The sequence below is a fragment of the Alexandromys fortis genome, unplaced genomic scaffold, assembly GCF_014885135.2.
Source record: "Alexandromys fortis isolate MF-2015 unplaced genomic scaffold, M_Fortis_MF-2015_v1.1 scaffold_48, whole genome shotgun sequence".
Classification (NCBI taxonomy): domain Eukaryota; kingdom Metazoa; phylum Chordata; class Mammalia; order Rodentia; family Cricetidae; genus Alexandromys; species Alexandromys fortis.
Genome location: NW_026067947.1, coordinates 1,355,214 through 1,375,390, shown reverse-complemented (window position 1 = coordinate 1,375,390; position 20,177 = coordinate 1,355,214). Strand labels below are relative to the sequence as shown.

Genomic DNA, 20,177 nt, shown 5'->3' with positions numbered 1-20,177 from the left:
TTGAGTCAAATCTGGCCTAAGTGACCTTGAGTTGGTTTAACATTCCTGGGCCTTTGTTTCCTTAACTGTGACTCTGAGATGACCAATGACAATGTCTACACTATAGAATCAGAAGGAGGGGAGTTGAGATTGTCGTACAAGTAAGTACTTAGTCTATTAGTATTCAGTAAATCATAATTATTCTTACCAACATTACCTATGAGCTTAGTATTGATATAGTCGAGTGTCTTTAATCCATCCTTCAACAAGTGACTATTGCATCTCATGTATGCCAATCACTGTACATGGTATTAAGAGTATAGTGGTTGCCATGGGAACCACTGTGACAGAGATGAGTAGCAGTGAGACCAAAGAGGAGACCATGTTGACACTGACCTGCCATTGATGTTGATAACCTGGGAAACTTCCCACTGAAACTAGGGGATCTGGGAAGGATGTGGAACTTGTCACTGGCACCTTCTCAGCCTCTCCCTTGTCACTTTATCCACCCCTTCCCAGCATGCAACCTCGTTTTAACTCTTTCCTACAATAAACCTTAAGTGATTGGCAATTTCTAATTTCTAGTTCTGCCTCTTAGAGGACCAGAGAAAATCAAACGCATAGAAAGGTCTGCATCTACAAGTACCCGCATTCTACCTACTCTAGTCATTTGTGCTTCCAGAGAAACTCAGCCAAATGGATTCTTTTTAACCCTGAGAAGGAGGGGAGGCCATGGAACCAGAGACTGTCCACTCCAGGAAGACCACATTCCCCCACCCTTATCCTGTCTCTCTCTGCTTCTGCTTATTCTCACTAACTTTGCGGCTAGCAAGGGAGCAGGGATCCTGAAAGTAGACACCATGTCCTGCGGTGAAATGTCAGCAACAACTTCTCCAAATCCCAGGTGTCCCTTTCTCGTGGTGTCGGGTATCCTCAGTGTGTCTTTCCTTTGTTCTGATGTGAAAAGGTTGTTTAAATTTGTGTTTCCATCTAGTGAGCCCATTAGCATGGGTTATGACCAGAAAGCTTGGACCTAGGGAAACCTTGCCTGGTTCATATTGCTGCCCTCCTTCTCTTCTTCCTCCTCCTCTTTTCTCCTCCTCCTCTTCTTCTTCCTCCTCGTCTTCCTTCTCCTCTTCCTCTCCCTCTCTCTGCCTCCTTCTCCCACTCCCTTCCCACTGTCTACGCATCTAAACAGTGAGAATAATAACAGTATGCGCCCATTAGGATGAATGAAGCCATTAGAGACTTAATGGGTGAAAAGTGGTGAGCATAGTACTTGATACATAGTCAACCCCACTGAACGTTCAGTGTCTCCATCACCTCATCTAGAGAAAAGGCCACCTGTTCAACTAGGGCATCGGGTGAATAATATTTCTGGTATTTTTATGAATACTCCGTCACTTATTTATTAAGCTCTGGTTTTAAAAATGAGGAATTTGAAATCCTTGGGTCAGAAGTTTGTTCTGAGTTGTTGTCTAATTGCTGAAAAGCCTGGGGTGGGAAACCTCGCCCTTTAAAACCTGAGTGATGAGACTCGATTGAGAGGCAGCCTGTCCTAAGTGGGAGCCCTAGTGTGGATTTCATTATAGCTGTGTTCCCCGATGGTGAACAGCTACGCTTCAGTGTCTCGCCCCTTTACTTCCGGACTACTGGAAGTCACCCGGGGAAGGTGCGCAGGTGCAGTTTTGGAAGTAGAGACTTTCTGTGCGGTTGCATAGTTTGGGAGAAGTCACAAACCAGAAAATGTCTGAGTCCCCTGACAAAGAAAGATCCTGACTGAAGGATCAAGCCTGGGGTGACTCACATCCTGTGGGTTGAGAACTCGGCTTCGGAAGTGATGCTGTCTCCTCCTCTTGGCCCCAGGTATGACTAGTATGGCTTAGACATATTTATAATTACTCAGATGCACTGTGCTGCAGGCGGAGGTCATGTGTGCCTTTCCTGAGTTGAGCCCTCTTTGTCGGGGTGCTGGGCCAGTGAGAAGTTAAATGGTCATGAGTTAAACTGTCTCCAAACAAAAGCAGCAAACAGAGAATCAGAGCACAGCTGTGCATGGATGTTGAGTAGCACAAAGAGCCCAAGAATTAGAAGCTGCCAGAGAGGAAACCAGGAAATCTGAATAACTTGTCCAGTGGCTTTGGGTTTAAACTGGCAATCTGATGGCCCTGAGTTTTCACTGCAGTGTGGCATCACCAAGAAATGAATGACAATGTTCCCTTGTCAATCAAGAGTGCTATCTCCAGCTGTTACTACAGGTTGGTCTGCGGGATTTGTGACTTTAACCTAGGTGATTCCTGGGGATCCTGGAAGTACTAAGCTAGCTAGCGGGGCGGAGCGGTAGTGGAGCAGGCCTTTAATCCCAGCACTCGGGAGGCAGGGGCCAGCTTGGTCTACAGAGTGGGTTCTAGAACAGCCACAACTATTACACAGAGAAACCCTGTCTCGTAAAAAGAAAAAGAAAGGAAGGAAGGAAAGGAGAGAGGGAGGGAGGAAAAAAAGAAGAAAGAAAGAAAGAAAGAAAGAAAGAAAGAAAGAAAGAAAGAAAGAAAGAAAGAAAAGTGCTGAGCCAAAGCCAGGTCCCTGCAGAGGCAGCTAGAGTGGTGGACTAGTGGTCATCTGGTCCTTTTGCTGGCAGTCCGTCATATCCCAGGGCTGTCCCTTTAGACATCACACATATTCTTCATGAGCAGTCTTAGGGAGGAAGAGTTTTTCTCTCCATTTTGCAGATAGCAAGTCAGAGCCTTAATGGGGTGAAATAACTCCCATGAGGTAATGAGGCAGATAAAAGACGGAAGTGGGATTTTCGCCTAGGTTTGCCAGAATCGTATCGGAACCTGAGCTTCCCGGGATGCAGTAAGAGGCAGCCTTCCCCTCTCCAGCCTGTCCTTCTCGGAGTCCTTTTCATCTGCGGACCATTTTATTGCCAGAACCCCGCACAGCCCCTGCTCTCCCTCTCAGGACAGCTACCTCTGTTTATCTACCTTCCCAGACCTGCCTGTCCAGTGTAATAAACCCTGATTCTTTCAGAATTTCATCCCCCCATTTGAAATCATTTTCTTTTTCATCTAAAACATTGGCTTCATTCCATCACAGCCCTGCTCTGCCTAAACTGTCCAAGTCCCCAGTGCTCTGTGAATGTGTTCACAGAGACCATTTGCTTTCTTACAAGGGCCTGGTCTTGCTCAATACGGGAACGTTTCATACAAACAAGACAATGCCACCAGGAGCACTTGACTCTTGAACCACTCTGGGAGGTGTCCAACAGGACCTTAGCTGAAAGGAACATTCTAGGTCCCGATACTGCCTGGTTCTCTGTTACATCGAAAGGAATGTTCCAGAGACGCCCCAGAACCTCTGCCGGTTCTGGAACTTTCTCTTCCATTCACCTTCTTGTTTCTCCCACGTTTTACCTCCTGCCCACGTTTCTTACAATCATGTTCAGCGTCAGTGTCTATGACAATTGAATGTTATTGGCACATGGTCATGTCCATTATAGATGCATTCTCTCCAGCTGCCTCCCCCACTGCAGCAATAGCCTGGTTACAGCTGAGACCACTTTTTTTCTGCAAAGTTCAAAATATTCTGGTCCTTTAATGAAAAGTGGGGTGACCCCGATCTAGGTTGGTAGCTCCATAGATACTCCCCACATCCTCCTGTGGCCCAGAGTAAATCCTGATATTTGGAAAGAAAAAAAAAAAACTACCTCATCTATGTTCATTTGCAAGGAGAAAAGGTAGGTGGGCGTCCTGCCCCCACTTGAGACCTAGGGTAAGGCACCGCTGGCCTGCCACACACTCCAGCCCTTCTTTAGAGCCATGCCCTGGCACCCGCTGTCCAGAAGTTGGCTCTAGTACTGGGGTAAAAAAATCTTCTTCTTCCCTAGACCAAAAGACACTATCAGGTCAGAAAAGTCATGCAAGACAACAATTGCATTTAATGTGATGCACGCATGTCCTCTAGGTTATCCTGCCTCAGACGGCATCCCTTGTGACGTCAAGTCAATGAAATTTCATTTACTCTCTGCTTCTTGGGTTAAACACCACATATAGGATGACTCGTGTAATTGGAGACTATGTTTTAAAAAAATTCCTCCCCTTAAAAAAGTAGGCTCATTACCAGGCAATACCCACAACAATATGAGAAACACCCAGGAACTAAGCCCAATGAGAATGTTCTAGAAACTCAGCTAATACTGACTTTATTGCATGGCTTCATTGTTAGAGCCCCTGACTGTGTTTATATTCTTTCTCTCATGCTACCTCTCACAGCAAGGCTCTGATGTTGTTGATTTATATAGGGTAAAGGCATATGTGTGCTTTTTCTAGGGCTGGTCATCTTCGTGACTCCCATCTGCCACAGACCAGGGTATACTCACCCTCTTTTACTTCAGAAATACCCCCAAACGACACGCTCAGTACGAGTGCAGGTACTCACTCTGAAACCTGCCCTTCTTGGAGATGGATAGGAGCATGTTTGCACGGCCATGACCTGGCTGCTGTGAGGACCCTCCCCAGGCGGCACTTGTTGCCAGTAGCAGCTGAGCAAGCTTCCTCTGAGGAGGCGGTGATAGGAAAGTTGTGAATGAGGAGGCGGCTTCACTTCACAGTTTCTGGTTTCTCTTTTTCTTCTGAAGTAAGTATTTTACCAAGGAGAAGTGGCAAGGCTATTTAAAGGACCGGGAGATTCTCCCCCCCTCCACCCCCCCCCGCCCGCCTGCCCCCCAGCATTCTATGGAGGACAGGGAGGAGCCAGCAGCTCTGGGAAGGTTGGAGCCTTGCGCAGTTTGGCATCCTGACAACCAAGTTGTAAACTGGGCGTATGGGCTACAATTCAGTGTGGGGCTTTCCAAGAACCACTGTTTATCGAACCTGGAGCGGCAGAAGCCAAGCCAGAGAGAATGTGTGTGCTGTTGGCCATTTAAAAGCAGTAAGCCAGCCTTGGCAAAAGATTTTGACTCTTGGCACCTTTGACTCTTGGCTCCTTATGCCTTTTTCTGTTAAGTTTATGGAAAATATGGTGAAAGTGCTCTCCCAGGTGACGGGGCTAAGGGCCTTATAAATAGTGTTTTAAACACTTGGATTCATGAGATCCAAGTAAGATTAAGAAGGTGATATTATTGATATTCCTTAGGGTCAATAAAGGGAGAGAGGAGAGGAGGAAGGAGGGGGGAGGAGGAAGAGGAGGAAAAAGAAGAAGAGGAAGAGGAGGAGGAGGGAGGGAGAATCAATACCACTGCTTTGGATCAGACTGAAGAGCTTAGTAAGTATAATACTCAAGGCACCACAAACCAAGTTATTGAAAATGCAAAAGTATATTATTTGAAGTCACATTAATTAAAAGACTGTTCCTATTAATATACTGCGTATGAGACAGCACAATTTCACTAAGAGGGCCCAGGTTAAAATTAAATCACTTAAGTACTAGTAAGCCCTTCACCCAAGCAAGAGAGCAAGTCACTGTTCGAATGGAGAACAGGGAAACGTGGTCCTAGAAGGAACAAACAGCTGGGCTGTATCCCAGAGCAAGGATGCCATGACTTTGAGAGCTTCCTGACTTAGCTGGGGTATTCATTTGCTTCCAAAGCAATGGCCCTAAAAAAGACATTGGCTGTTCCTGCCACTCAGCACCTCTTTACTTTCTTCTGGAAACAGGAAGTCTTTACTGGAACAAGAATTCCTTCCAGACTACTATCAAGTTGTACCACAAGAAGCTAGCAATCATGGCGCCCACACTCCTGGGCTCTGTAATAGCTCTTGCATCTGGATTGGCCAATGACTGCGCACACACCCACATAAGAGCTCTGTCGGAGACACTTCAGCCTCTGTGTGCTGGCACCCCACATTCCTCCTGTGGGTTGCTAGGCCAAGTCCTATTCCCTCTCTGCCCCACCTGCTTCTGCAGACCTACAGCTGAGCATTGCCAGCATATGATAAGCCCAGGACACAAGAGTCAAGAGCGTGATTGTAGCTCCAGTCCTGTTAGTACCCTGGATATAAGAGGACCTCTTGCACCCTCTTTCCAGCGCTGTGGGATTTGGAGTTTGGCCCAAGGCTCTCCACTCTGTTAGTGTCTTCACTGAAAACTGCACACATGAACTTGGCGCTTTGATTGTTCTTGACCTACCTATTTGTCCCCAGCTCCACCTTGTCCCAGCACTGAGCTTACCTCTCTGCCCAGATTAGCCTCTGGGTAAGTTGCCTTAGTTACTTCTACTGCTGTGATAAGACACCACGACCAAGGCAACTTACAGACAAAAGAGTTTATTTGAGGCTTACTGATTCAGAAGGTGAGGCCATGACCCTCTGAGTGGACCCTGTGGTGGGGAGGAGGTCAGCAAGCAGGCATGGCATTGGGGCAGTAACTGAGAACTTGGGTCTTGTTCCATAAGCATGGGGGCAGAAAGAGGTAACTGAGATGGCACAGACTTTTGAAACAGCAAAGTTGGCAAGCAGTGACACGTTTCCTCTAACAAGGCCACACCTCCCAAACAATTCTATTAGTCGGGGACCAGGTATTCGAATATATGAGCTTATGAGAGCCATTCTTATTTAAACCACAGCAGTAGCCTTTTTTTTCCCTCGCAGTAGTTCAAGCTAAACCATCACTCTCTAAGGTTTTCACTAAGCCTTGGGTTTACATTTGGAAAGCAGAGGTAATAATAAGAGTGATAATAATAGTACTAGTAGTAATAATGGTGCCTGTTTTATAGTTCACGGTGATTGATTATTGGCAACATCATAAAAGTAAATCAATATATACTAGATAAGGATATTTATGATCCATCTATTTTTATTTGTTTGTTTGTTTGTTTATTTATTTATTTATTTATTTTTTGAGACAGGAGCTTTGGAGCCTGTCCTGGAACTCGCTCTTGTAGACCAGGCTAGTCTGGAACTCACAAAGATCCATGTGCCTCTGCCTTCCCGAGTGCTGGGATTAAAGGCGTGTGCCACCACCACCCAGCGATCCTTCTATTTCTAATAGTGAGTCCTCCAATAGCAGGATTCCTAGCATTTTGTCCTTAATATGAAATAAAACTATACAAAGAACCTTCTAGATTAGAAAAACCTCTACTTTCTTGTTTTCATCTTTCTGAATTCTATTACTGGGTATTAAAGAAAAAAAAAGTATTAAAGAAAAAAAACATTTTTTGGATGCTGGGAAGGTGGCTAAGGCAGTAAAGTGCCTGTGCTCCAAGAATGAGCTCAGATCCCAGCACCGGTAAAAAGCCAGGCATGGTGACACTCACCTGTCAATACATGCTCTGGCTTTCTTATTTAGATTCTCACAGGAGGCTTTCGGGCTCTTTCCTCAGATAGCTAGAAGATTTCTGCTCTTGGAGGCACACTTTTCTTTCTTAACATGCTGCCTGCTTCTATTCTTTGCTAACTTCGAAGGCAAGACTTTCCTCTCTCCTCCTGGTGGTTTGGGGGCTTTCACTTAACCGGTACCATGTTTCTTCTTAAACACTTAACAAAATTGTTCTCAAGCTTAGGCCGAGAGGAATTATGTAAGCGATCAGAAAGCTGATTGTTTTCCAGTCCTAATTCTGCCATGGATTCTTTGGTTTTGGTGGCGGAGAAGTGAATGAACTATTCTCAATGCTAAAAGTGTAACATTGAGTGTGAAACTACACCTCTTCCATTCCAAATGCTAATTCAAGCTGTAATTCCACTGAGTTGGATAGACTTTGAGTCTGGTTAATTTTTGGTGTGGAAAGTTTTTACTTACTTGAACTTTAATGAAGGTTAAAATTTAAAAAAATACATGAAAGAAAAATATTCTGACTGAAAGACTTGCTTCTGACTCTGGTTAAAGTGAAATTTTCATAAAGAGACACCCAGTCACACAGCAGGAAGAGCGGATGGGCCACTCTCCTTCTCGGGCAGTGCATTTGAACCTGTAGGTCCTTGTCTTTTTTTTTGTTTTTAATAAAAAAGGAGACTTTCTTGGGCACACATTACTGAAGGTTTCTGCATGAGCAACCTTGCCCTGACTGCTTCTTGTCTCTGCCAGGATCCAGGGACTGCTTGGCAGTCCAGCCGTGGCAGGAAGGGAGCCTGCTCCTCCACTTACCTGACGGAGAAGGGTTTCCTCTTGCTTATAGAGGTTTCCCTCTCATGAACCCTTCCACTTTGCAAGCAAGGCTCTCGGTTAGAGTCTGTGCTACAAGGACTCCCTTGTGTTTACTGTCCATCGACTTCCTTGGCTAATGAAGTAACTGCCCACTTAAATCAGTTTTTAAATGAAGATGATAATACTTCTGAGTTGTTGAAGGCAGCATGGCGGATTAATGAACGCAGAACTCCTATGCCAAGACCTTATAACAAACTAACCTATTTTCCTTCCTGCTTTTTTTCTTTCTTTCTTTCTTTCTTTCTTTCTTTCTTTCTTTCTTTCTTTCTTTCTTTCTTCAAAACAAGTTCTCAATACATAGTCAAGGTTCTCCCTGCTTCAGCCTCTGGAGTGCTGGGATTACAGAAGGGCTCACCCTACCAGCCTACATCTGTTATTTTAATAAGGAGTAATCAAAAAAAGGGAATAAATCTCCATTTGGGAGGAAGCTGATGAGTCTATACTGAATTCCCAAGCACCTCCGGAGTCTAAGGTGTTTGTGGAATGAACCAAGTGCTGAGGATCTTGCATAGCCTTTGTGTTTTCTCGGTGTGAGTGTGCACTGTATCACTAGGACGCTCTACACAATCAGCCGGTGTGCTCTTTGGGTGTTCCACTAGCAAGGAGCATGCTCCTCTCCGCCCTGCATTCTGTGTTTGCACGGTCACTGCAGTCCAGGACCTCAGTGCTGTGCTTTCTTCACACAACACAGTCATCCATGTGTGTGGGTGTGTAGGTGCTTATCTGTATGCAGGGACATGTGGCATGGGCCCATGTGCACATGTACCTGCATGCATGTGGAGGCCACAAGACAATATCAGCAATATCAGAGAAGGCTCTGCCTGCCTTCACGAAATATTTTTATTTTGTGTTTGAGTTTTCTGTCTGCATGTATGTATGTATGTGTACAACTTGCATGCCCGAAGAGACCAGAAGATGGCTTGGATCCCCTGGGGCTGAAATTAGAGATAGTTGTTAACCACTGTGTCGTTGCTGGGAATGGGACACAGGTCCTCTGGATGAGTAGCAAGTACTCTTAATCACTGAGCCATTTCCAGCCCAGTCCCCCCCCCATTTCACTGTTCATAAGGAGATATTATCTCAGGATGTCCTTAGCGAGAGGAGCTCATGTGCTGTTCTTAAAGCCCCCATGCTGCTTTCTTGGAGACTGTCATGTTTAAGCAATCCCTCTGTATCAGCTCCATCCTCAAACTGGCAGTAAGATATCTCCACCCTGTTCAAGAAAACTTTCCAGAAGCCCTCTTAGTTGATTATTTTCCCCTTGGATTTTAAGGGCCTAAATGGGAATCACACTCTTTTCCTAAGCCATCCTATGGCAAGGAGGACAGGATTGCTATAACTGTCCCAGGCTTCTGACTGGGGTAGAAGGATAGATCTTGGGTAATCACCAATGGCCACATCAGGGGACAGAGATAAAGAATAGAAAATTCACCGTAGTATGTTTGTGGTATGATAAAACAGAAGATCTTACAAAATCCCAAAAAGCATGGCTATGCACAGGCAGCCATATTGAATCATTTATTGTGAAAGGCATGGTTTTTTTTAACTAAATTCAAAGCTTTCTGGAACCTGCACAGGCTATGCTGATTGGCTCTCCTGCTGTGATGGCATTTCCCCACCACATCTAAACTTTCCTCCAAAGAGCCCTGAGGGGTGCCACGGAGATTCTGTAAACTAGAAATCAGCACACATCCTCCTAGAGTCCTAATACTAATTATGCCTTCATAGAAAGAAAATCAAGGATATATTACAAAGAAATATTCAAAACGTCATTGGAATCTTTAGAATGAACAACAAGACAAATTTCAAATGTTGATGAAATTGCCTTTAGCTCTCTACCTGGCCCGTCACCTTTGCATGTAATTCACTTGGTGGAACAGTTGAAAAGCTGAGGTTACTCCGTGTGCCCTCTTCACCACATGACCATCCTTTAATGACCATGGATTGTGAAAATGCTTCCTCAGCTAACTGGAATCTGATGTCTGCGTGGCTGTGCCTTTTCCTGTACAACAGTGTTTCTATACGGCTATACTCTGAGTCTTAAACTCTTTATTTTAATTATATTTCCTCTCTAAAACTACAGACTAGTGTGCTTGGAAAATGGCATTCAAAATGGAAGTGAGTGCTGTCAGTAACCCTTGCTGCACTCTGTGCTTTTGGAGCGAATGAGGATCTGGGCTTAGAAGTTCTATTTTAGAGACATGAGCTGCATCATCATACCCTGCCCCTGGCATAACCTCTCCTAAAACAGAAGTAGCATCTGCATGTACCAGTGCACTCCAGAAAGGCGCTTTGGAGAGCTAAGCCACTTAAAAGGGATAAATATACCTCAGATAATCCTTGTTGCTCCTGTCAAGACCATTCTGAATCAGGTCAAATTAAGGTTACCATGCTTTAGACCTACAATTTGGTTCACCATCTTCTTTCTTTCCTCCGAGTATCTCCATCTTACTAGAACAATCCCACACTGAACTGTATCTGATCTTTGGGTCTCCACCAATTTGTCCCAGTTAATGTTCTTGTTTTCAGCAGGTGGTTGGGTCCAGTCAGATTTCAGCCTCAAGTTTTCTCATACTTGGAAAACGCTTCCAAACTTCAAACTTTGTCACAAGCATTATGCGGGTGCTGGAGGCTTTGTGTGTATTGCATATATTTGTGCAGCTTCATGTGGCTATATGTGGAGAGGTGTTCATGTATGTGAAGGTCAGAGGGAAAACACAGATGTCCCTCCCCTCAGGTACTGTCCACTTTCCTTTTGAGACAGGGTCCCTTACTGGCTGCAGGTGAGCCTGGGGGAATCTGCTTAGAATGCCCCCACACTGCTTTTAGAAAAGTGTGCATGGGATTTTGCCTGCAGGTAAATCAGTGCACTAAATGCACTACCGAGGCCAGAAGAAGGTGTTGTTATATCCTCTGGAACTAGAGTTGCAGGCAGTTGTGAGCCACCATGTGTGGACCGGAAATGGAGCCTGGGTCTTCTGGAAGAGCAGCCAGTGTGCCTAACTATTGAGCCATCTCTCCAGCCCCCAGATGCTTTTTGATTTTTTTTTAACGTGATTCCCAAGGATGGAACGCAGGTCCTTGAGCTTGGAGAGCAAGCACTTCACTGACTGAGGCGCCACTCCAGTCTAGTCTGTTTTCGTTTTCAATCAATTCTAGGTGCTCTCTTAAATTGCAACAAACTTTACAAGATGAAGACAGTCTCTTTTTGTAGGACCACAGAGAGCTTTTACATTTGCATACACAGTTCACAGGCTTATTGCAGACTTCCAAGGAGCCGGGTACTGTGCCAGGCACCAGAGTAGTGACAACTACACAGGGCCCCTGTGCTCCTGGAGTTCATACTAGAATCAAGCAATGTCAAACCTGGTAAGTGTTGGAGCAAGGAAGATCAAGCTGCTGAGATGGATCAGCATGGAATCTGAGGCTTGAGAACAGGAGAGAGTTATCTGGATGAAAGTTTGGGGTAGAGGAGGTGGTCCAGGTATGAAGTCAGAGCATTAGAACCCCAGCTGCCAACAGTGTCACCCTCTCTAGTGAGGCAGAGCATGGAATAGGATCATGGTGGTTTGGATGAGAATGGCCCCCACAGGCTCATATGTTTGAATGTGGCCTTGTTGGGGGAGGTGTGTCACTTTGGATTTCCAAAACCCCACACCATTCCCAGTGAGTTCTCTCTGACTCTTGCTTATGGATCATGATGTGAGCTCTCAGCTGTTCCTGCTGTCCTGCCTTTGCTCTGCAATCATGGACTCTAAGCCTCTGAAGCCATTAGCCCAATTAAACGCTCTCTTGTATGAGACTTGTCCATGGTGTCTTGTCACAGTGCTAAGAAGTGACTAAGCCAAGGAACACTGGAACAGCTTCAGACATTACTAAGGGGCGGAGCCTTTCTGAAATCCAATGTTACTGCCTGGATTTTCAGACTTAAGCCATCATTACTCTCAAAGAAGTGGGAACTTCAGCACAGATTGAATGGATTTAGAGTTGTTAGGGTTGGAACCAGTTGACTGCTCTGGGGTTACCTGTTGGAGGAATTCTTGCTTTGAAGAACTCTAGGGTGAAGGAAATAAAAGTGTGAGACTTCACAAGTATGGCGATGCTCATTCACAGGGATGCTCATTCTCAGGGATGCTCATTCACAGAGATCCTCATTCTCAGGGATGCTCATTCTCAGGAATGCTCATTCTCAGGGATGCTCATTCATAGGGATTCTCATTCTCAGGGATGCTCATTCTCAGGGATGCTCAGTCTCAGGGATGCTCATTCGCAGGGGATGCTCATTCTCTGGGCTCTCAGAAGGTTGAAGTCCTATAATTCCCACAGTGAAAGTTGGACCACCTTTGATTTGACAAACTCAGTATGTGATGTTCACCCATTTGGCAATGGAGAGCATCAATTTCATTTTCTGTCCAGACAATCTATGTGACTTTTGACACCTTGTGGGGTGGAAACAATTGTAACAGTTTTCCCTTGGGACTTATTTCTTCCAATTCTTTTCTTCCTTTAAATCCAGTTTTACCAGATTGCCTCCAATGGCTTCTTACAACATGTGAGTCTTGAATGTATGGAGTTGTCCTTTTTCCCATTGCACCACCCTTTAGCTACTCTTGTAAAGTAACTCTCCACACCTGTGTCGTGAGGAGTGTGTCTATGTAGCACTGGCTGTATGGAGAGGGAGAACCAATAAACTAGGAATCACTTACCTTTGGAAGAAAAGAGACACTATCTAAATACTTGGGTATATAATGTTTTTGTGTGTCTGTATGGGCTTTGTTGTTGTTGTTTACATTTTAAGACAGGGTTTCACACAGCCCAATGTGATTTCATTATGTAGCTGAGGCTGCTCTTGAACTCCTGATACCTCTGCCTCTATAACTCAAATGCTGAGATTATAAGCAAACACCACCAGACCTAGCTGGAATCTTTTGTCAGAGTTGTAAGTTCTGGCTCATCCACTGGAGCTCCAGATGCAGGACAGCCTTCACATCAGCAGGGCTACTGAACAGCAAACAATCTGAGCCATCTCATCTGGCATCCCGTGAAAGGGGGAGCCAGGGACCAAGGATGTGACCGAAGTTTCTCCTGCACTCACTGACTAGCATTCTGTTTGATGGTTTGTGCACTTCAAAATTGGAAAATTTAAAGTATCATGGGCTGTTATAGACAACCAGGGGAGGAAGCCCCTCCACCAAGTACAGGTCATCCAGTAGGCTCAACTCAGAACACACTATTGTTAATAATTCACACTAGGTAGAGTAATACAGCCTTGACTCAAGTGCTGTGAATACAGAGGATCAGGAATTCAAAGTAAACCTCGGCTACATTATGAGTTCAAAGCTAGCCTGGACTACCAGGCTAACCTGGACTACAAGACAGTCTGCAATAGAAAGAGCAATAATAACCCGCACCATGGTTCCTTCATCTTTTGAAGTTTCACAGCTATGTTCATGTACAACATTTCTTTCTGTTTTTACTTTTACTTTTTCTTATAAAGTATGTTCTTTATCCACAGCGATAGAGAGATGAGCCGTCTGTTTTTCAGTTGCAGGCAGTGCATTCACATACTTCTTATAGAACATTAGTACATCCAGATTAAGTTGTGCCCTGTGTTTCTGCCTTTTCTCTATGGCTCACATGTCTACAGCCTAGGATTCTGCAGCTTTCTATGCAGCATTAGTTCTGCAGACATAACCCAACATCAAGACACTTCATTGTTCTGAGAAAAAACCCTGTGCCCACACACAGTCAGTTCCTAGTTCCACTTCCTCCTCCAGCCCTAAGCAAGCACTAATCTACTTTCCGTCTGTACAGTTGGAGGCCTTCTATAGAAATGGGCTGTGTGCTGTGGCTTTGCAACCAGCTTCTCTCACTCGGCGGAATGTGTTTGAGATTCATCCATGGCATGGCTTATATTTTGTCCATTTCTTAAAGTTCCCTGTTTCCTATTGATTATTTATTTCTGTGGTCCTGGGAATTGAACGTAATACCTTGCAAATGCCCACCCGCCACTCAGGTCTTGGCCCTTGGTGTTTGCGTGTGTCTTTGTTCCGTTTTTGAGACAGGGTCTCTCTACATCGCCCTGGATGTCTTGGAACTCACTATGTAGACCAGACTGGTCTTAAACTCTCTGAAATTGGCCTGCCTTTGCCTTCTGAATGCTGGAGTTAAAGGCGTGTGCCACCACACCTGGTAGCCTTTATTTTTTTGAGACAGTGTCTTGCTCTATTATTTAGGCTGTCTTTGAACTTATGGCTTTTCCCCCTCCCCTGAGTGCCCTCTGATGTCCAGCACCAACAACTTATTTATTATTAATTGTTCTATGTTTAGTCACATGCCATAAAACTCATACTCTGAAAACTGCACTATATTTTAGTATATTCATTGTTGTGCTGTGATCTCCACTGTGCAATTCCAGGCCAGTTTCATCACTCCCTGAGGAAATCCCTTGTCCATTCGGGGTCGTTTTTTATCAACCCCACCTATGTCCGCTAACATATTCTCCATTTCTAATGTATGGGTTAGTTTTTTCTATTTCCTTTTACCTAACAGGATGTTTTCAGTATTAGAAAACAGTAACATCTGTTGGTACTTTGATTCCTATTTATGGATGAATAACACAGATATAACATATTCTGTATATGTACTCATCAGGTGCTAGACATTTGAGGTCCCTCTTTAGGGCTACTATAAACAACATCACTGTAAAAATGTGTGTCCCAGTTTTCATTGAGCATGTGTTTTCCCTTCTCTTTGGTATATGTCTTGTTCCTTTCCATGATTGAAAGGATTCAGTTGAATGGGAGTATACCATATATTTCTCTGTGTGTGGTGCTGGGGATTGAAACCAAGGCCTTGTGAATACTGAAGCCAGGGGTCTCCTGCTGAGCTTCATCCTCAGCCCTGTATTTTAAAATCTGTTCATTGTGTAGTACTTGAGAATCTTTCCCTCCCCTTCAACTGATCTAAATGCTGTTACTATGAACTCTTCTTGGATATAAGGGTTTTTTAATGCCTGCTTTACTTCTTGTGGAGTTCCTGAGTCATATGGACTCTTGAAAAATGCATTTCTTCCACAGCAGTGCTATTCCCACCAGCAGTATGGAAAGGATCGCAGTTTCTCCACATCTTTGCTATCATGTGTGTCTTAGGGTTTCTATTGTTGTGATGAAACATTGTGACCAAAAGCAACTTGGAGAGGAAAGGGTTGATTTTGCTTGCACTTCGATATCACAGTTCATCATCAAAGACAGTTGGGGCAGGTACTTAAACAGAGAAGAAACTTGGAGGCAGAAACTCATACAGAGGCTGTGGAGGGGTGCTGCTTACTGGCTTGCTACTTATGGCTTGCTCAGCCTGCTTTTTTTTTTCTCTAAAACTCTGGACTGCCAGCCCAGGAATGGACTGCCTACAAAAGGCTGTACCCTCCCACATCACTAGTTAAGTAAATGCCCTACGGACTTGCCTGAAGCCTGATCTAGGGAGGCATTTTCTCCACTGACGTTTCCTCCTCTCAGATGACTCTGGCTTGTGTCAAGTTGACATAAACACTTTAGCCAGCACAGTTCCTTACTATTCATATTTTGTTATTTATTCTCTTGGATTTGAAGGCGTATATTATTGTGGTTTTGATTTGCACTTCCCTGTTGACTAGGGATGTTTTATCTCTTTCCGTGTGCTGATAAATTTTTCTTGTGTTCCATCTCTTAAAGAGGGGCATATTTTTTATTTGATGTCTACTTTATTTTATTTTTTGAAACAGGGTTTCATGTAAACCCAGACCTTAAAGTTGCTATGTGGCCAAGGATGACCTGGAACTTCTGACCTTTATTTCCCCCCTTAAGTGCTGAGATTAAAACACAAACGGACACTTATATGCCCAGTTTATACAGTGTCTGGAATGAAGCTCTGAGGTCCGTGAAGAGTAGGTAAATGCTCTACTAGCCCAGCTACTTTCCCAGCTGAAGGACATATTTTTAGAAGGCTCCACTTTGTGCCTTATTCTGGGAATCATATTCTAAATCGACCAGAGTCCATCCTGGCAGGCAGCCCACAGAGTCCAAGTCTCTGAAAAAGGGAGAGACAATGACTAGGCAGCCAATGCCACCAGCCCAGACATACAAGCCACCAAAGGCATGACCCAAGATTACCTGTAACCTTACGAAACTTGAGACAATAACAGCTCATTCCTAGGCGTGTGAGTCTACTTTCAGTGTGTTTGGTCTGCACCTCCAAAGAGTGAAATCTAACCTTGTTTTTCCTTGTTGACTTGAAGCAGATCATGCCTCCCCTCTGCTTTGCTCTCCACACTGCCCACAGCTCTCTGCTTACTGTTTCTCAGCTGTGCGGACGACCCCTAGCCTGGAGGCCTGCGCCGTGCTGGCTTTTGGTTCTTCTCGCGGAGAATCCATTTCATAGTGAAGTACAGTATGTTGCTACCTTCTGTTGTAAAGTTAATTTTAGAATTGCAAGATATGAGAGATACTTTTTTGTGTCTCTTTGGGGGTTTGTTTGTTTTGTTTTGTTTTTGATACTCAATTTGGCTTTTCTTTTGCTTGTATTGCCAAGGGCCAGATATTTGAAATTCCTAGCAATAATCATACCAGATTTTCTGTCCTTATGCTGGTGATGGGAAAATGTCTATTTTCAAGACTGATCACTCACGTTTGTTAGAAGACTGAGATAGATTGGCCTTAAGTTCTTTGTTTTAGTTTTAAGGATTTCCTAGCCTTGACTGGCACTGGCCGATTTCTCCCTTTTCACTTTCCTGTCTGTACCCAGGAGGGTCGGTTAGTAGGTCTTTGAAGAACAAGAATTTGCATGGCTGTATTTGTTTCCCTTCTACTGTTTGTTGTACGGAAGTGATGGGCCTCTGTGTCTCAACTCACTTGTCCTTCATACGCTTTTCTGTCACTTGTCGTCTTAGGTCTGTTTTTTTTTTAAATTGTCATCGTTTTCTTATGTAATCCTGGTAAACCCAAGAGGGGTGCTTCCTGTCACACTCAGTCCCCAGACTAATAAAGTGCATTCTGTTGGAGGCTCTTGGTATGAGCCTCTTGTCACAGCAGCCCAAGCTAAGACAGTGCCTTAAAATTTCAGTATGAGGCCAAAGAAAAGTATAACTGATAAATACAAAAAGAAACCTTTGTCTCCCAGAGCAAGACTGAAAGTTTAGCAGCTACACCATATAAGAATGACTTTATACATTTCCCCACTGATCTTTGGCAGGTATTCTGACCCCTCTATGTATCGGATTCATATCTATCAAGTGGGACGAACATGCCCTCTTCCACTAATCTTAATCTTGGAAAATACCGTGAAAATCAACGGATGGAGAAGGTGAAGCCCTCTGTCTTTATTTAGAAGAAAAGGATGCTATAGGATTTATTACAGTTTATTTTTGTCATTGTCGATGTGGATGTAAATGAGGTATAAACACAAGGTGACAGGTTTGGGGTGGGCAGTCAGTCACAAGCCTGTCACCTTTGCTTCTGTAAATGGGGTCAGGCTTTTCTGTCTGGTCCACACCATCATCCATAGAGCCAGCGTCCCCTTCAAACACTTTCACAGTCAGATCAGTGAGGTCTAAAACTGGACCCGGGAAGAGTTTCCAGCATCTGCTCAGTGGGCTAATGAGAAAAGTGGGAACAACCAGGAGCCTAGAAATGTGTTCTAATGTATACAAGAAAGGCAGTACCCCTCCTCTTGCATTTGAGGAGGGAGAATACAACTTGATACAATGAAGGATGAAAGTTTCGGGAGAATGAGGAATTTTTTTCCTACCCTCCTTTTGTGGTGTTGAGTACCTGATCTAGAGCTGTGCATGTTGTACAAGTGCTCTACCAACCTCTATCCATAACCTTCGTTTTACTGTTTATTTTGACGCCTGGTCTTAGTGTGCTTCCAAGGCTGGCCTTCAACACACTGTGTGGCCCAAGCAGACCTTGAATTCAGGATCCTTGTACCCTAACACCCCCAGTAGCTAGAATGAAAAGCCAGTACTACCAGGTCCAGCTCCTCTTCCTTCATTGTGCAGGTTAAAAGTGTTTTCTGGAACCTACTTCAAACTCTTTCTTTGCACCCTGCGACTCTGAGGGTGAACCCCTACTTGGCTGCCCTGGTCCCCTTTCCCCTTGCCTTTCTCTCTCTTTCCTTCTTTTCTTTCCCTTCCCTCCCCTCTCCTCCCCTCCCCTTCCCTCCCCTCTCCTCCCCTCTCCTTCCCCTCCCTCCCCTCCCCTCCCCCTCCCCCTCCCTTCCCCTTCCCTCCCTTCCACTCCCCTTCCCTTCCCTCCCCTTCCTATCCCTTTTCTTCCTGACCTCCTAGAGATGGAATGATTTTGCCAAAGCAGAAGCTGAATCACTGCCTTCATGTGGGATGTTATTTAATGTGTCATGCCGCCAGCCTTTGGGGATGCCATTCATAGGCACAGAAGTCAGCATCCTTCATCTTTGGCTGCAGGAATAACGGTAGGTTTCCTGTACCCGAGGCCCTACCTGCTCCTTCCTCTCCTGCTCCTTGAGGACGAGGCTGATGAACTAGATACCCCTCGGGGAAAGGAGACAGAGTACAGGAATGGGTGAAACCCAGAGCCTTTTGCTCTAGTGGGACTGCAAAAGAACATATCCCTACTGGCCAGGTCCTCCAGCCTTTGGGAGTAAGAGGCAGAGCAGGGAGGTGCACAAGCTTCTACACAGGAAACAGCTACTGCTGTGCAGGATGGGTTCTCAGAGGCCTGGAGCTGACTGCATATAGAGGACAACGTCTCCTACCAACCTCTTCCTCCATTCTGTATCCGTTATTTACTTTACCTTTTTGGTGTTGAGTACCTGATCTAGAGCCGTGCATGTTGTACAAGTGCTCTACCAACCTCTATCCATAACCTTTATTTCACTGTTTATTCGAGACCTGGCTTTAGTGTGTCTCCAAGGCTGGCCTTCAACTCACTGTGTGGCCCAAGCAGACCTTGAACTTCGGATCCTCTTACCCTAATACCCCCAGTAGCTAGAATGAAAAGCCAGTACCACCAGGCCCAGCTCCTCTTCCTCCACTGTGCAAGTTAGGAGTGTTTTCTGGAACCTATTTCAAACTCTTCCTCTGCACTCTGCTCCTCTGTGAGTGCACTCCTACCCGGTTGCCCTGGTCCCTGAACCCTAGTGTCACCTGGATGCTTGTTGTCCTTCTCCCTAAAACTCACAAATATATAAGGTTTCTGACCTCGGGACCTTAGTTATCACAGGTGTCTGAACCTCCAATTTCTAGCCTGTCACCAGCTCTCCCCTCCCTAGCAGTCAGCTCTCAGCCTCAATGTTCTTTGCTCCGGGAGACATTCCTGACTCCACCCTGCGTGACACGCCTCTTGAGGGTCCCCCTGTGGCATTACCTGCTCCTTTACGATCCACACTCAAGCGTCTGACGTTCTCATTCCCCTCGAAGGCAATCACAGACAGTGATGGTCTCAGTCCTGTTGCTGTGTCCTGAGCGCTTCGCTTGGGTCCCCAGCTGTTACGTGGTACAAATGATGGCAGTTGGCAAAGGCGTTTGTGTGTTTGGAGACCGGCTGGACTGCCTTCCGTATTCGCTGCTGAGACGGACATGCGTTGTTCAGTTCAGTAGACAGAGACTGCCTGAGCTGTGCCAGTCAGGATCATGGATGGCTGGGAAAGACCCTTCCCCAGTGTCCAAGCAAAGACGCTGACAGTTGGTCATACATCTGCACTTAGGAAACAGATGAATGGCCATGCTCACTTTCTCCCTTTGATTCAGTCTGGGGCCCTCACACATGGAATGATGCAGCCCGCATACAGGATGGATCTTCTCAGTGTAGAAAGTCTCTCAAATTTGGACCTTGAGATTTCAGTCCGGTGCTCCATTGTGGGTCTCTGTCTCTGTCTCCTTTCATCGCCTGATGAAGGTTAATATTCAGGAGGAAGCCTATATGATTTTCTTTGGGTTCTCCTTCTTATTTAGCTTCTCTAAGAACCCGAATTATAGGCTCAATGTCCTTTATTTATGGCTAGAAACCAAATATGAGTGAGTACATCCCATGTTCCTCTTTTTG

The 20,177-nt window shown here is 45.1% G+C and overlaps 1 protein-coding gene across 1 annotated transcript in view; it reads left to right on the top strand.

The window, feature by feature from the left end:
* Positions 1-20,177, top strand: part of Frmd4b (FERM domain containing 4B) — a 316,542-nt gene that overhangs the window by 109,799 nt on the left and 186,566 nt on the right. The window lies entirely within an intron of this gene.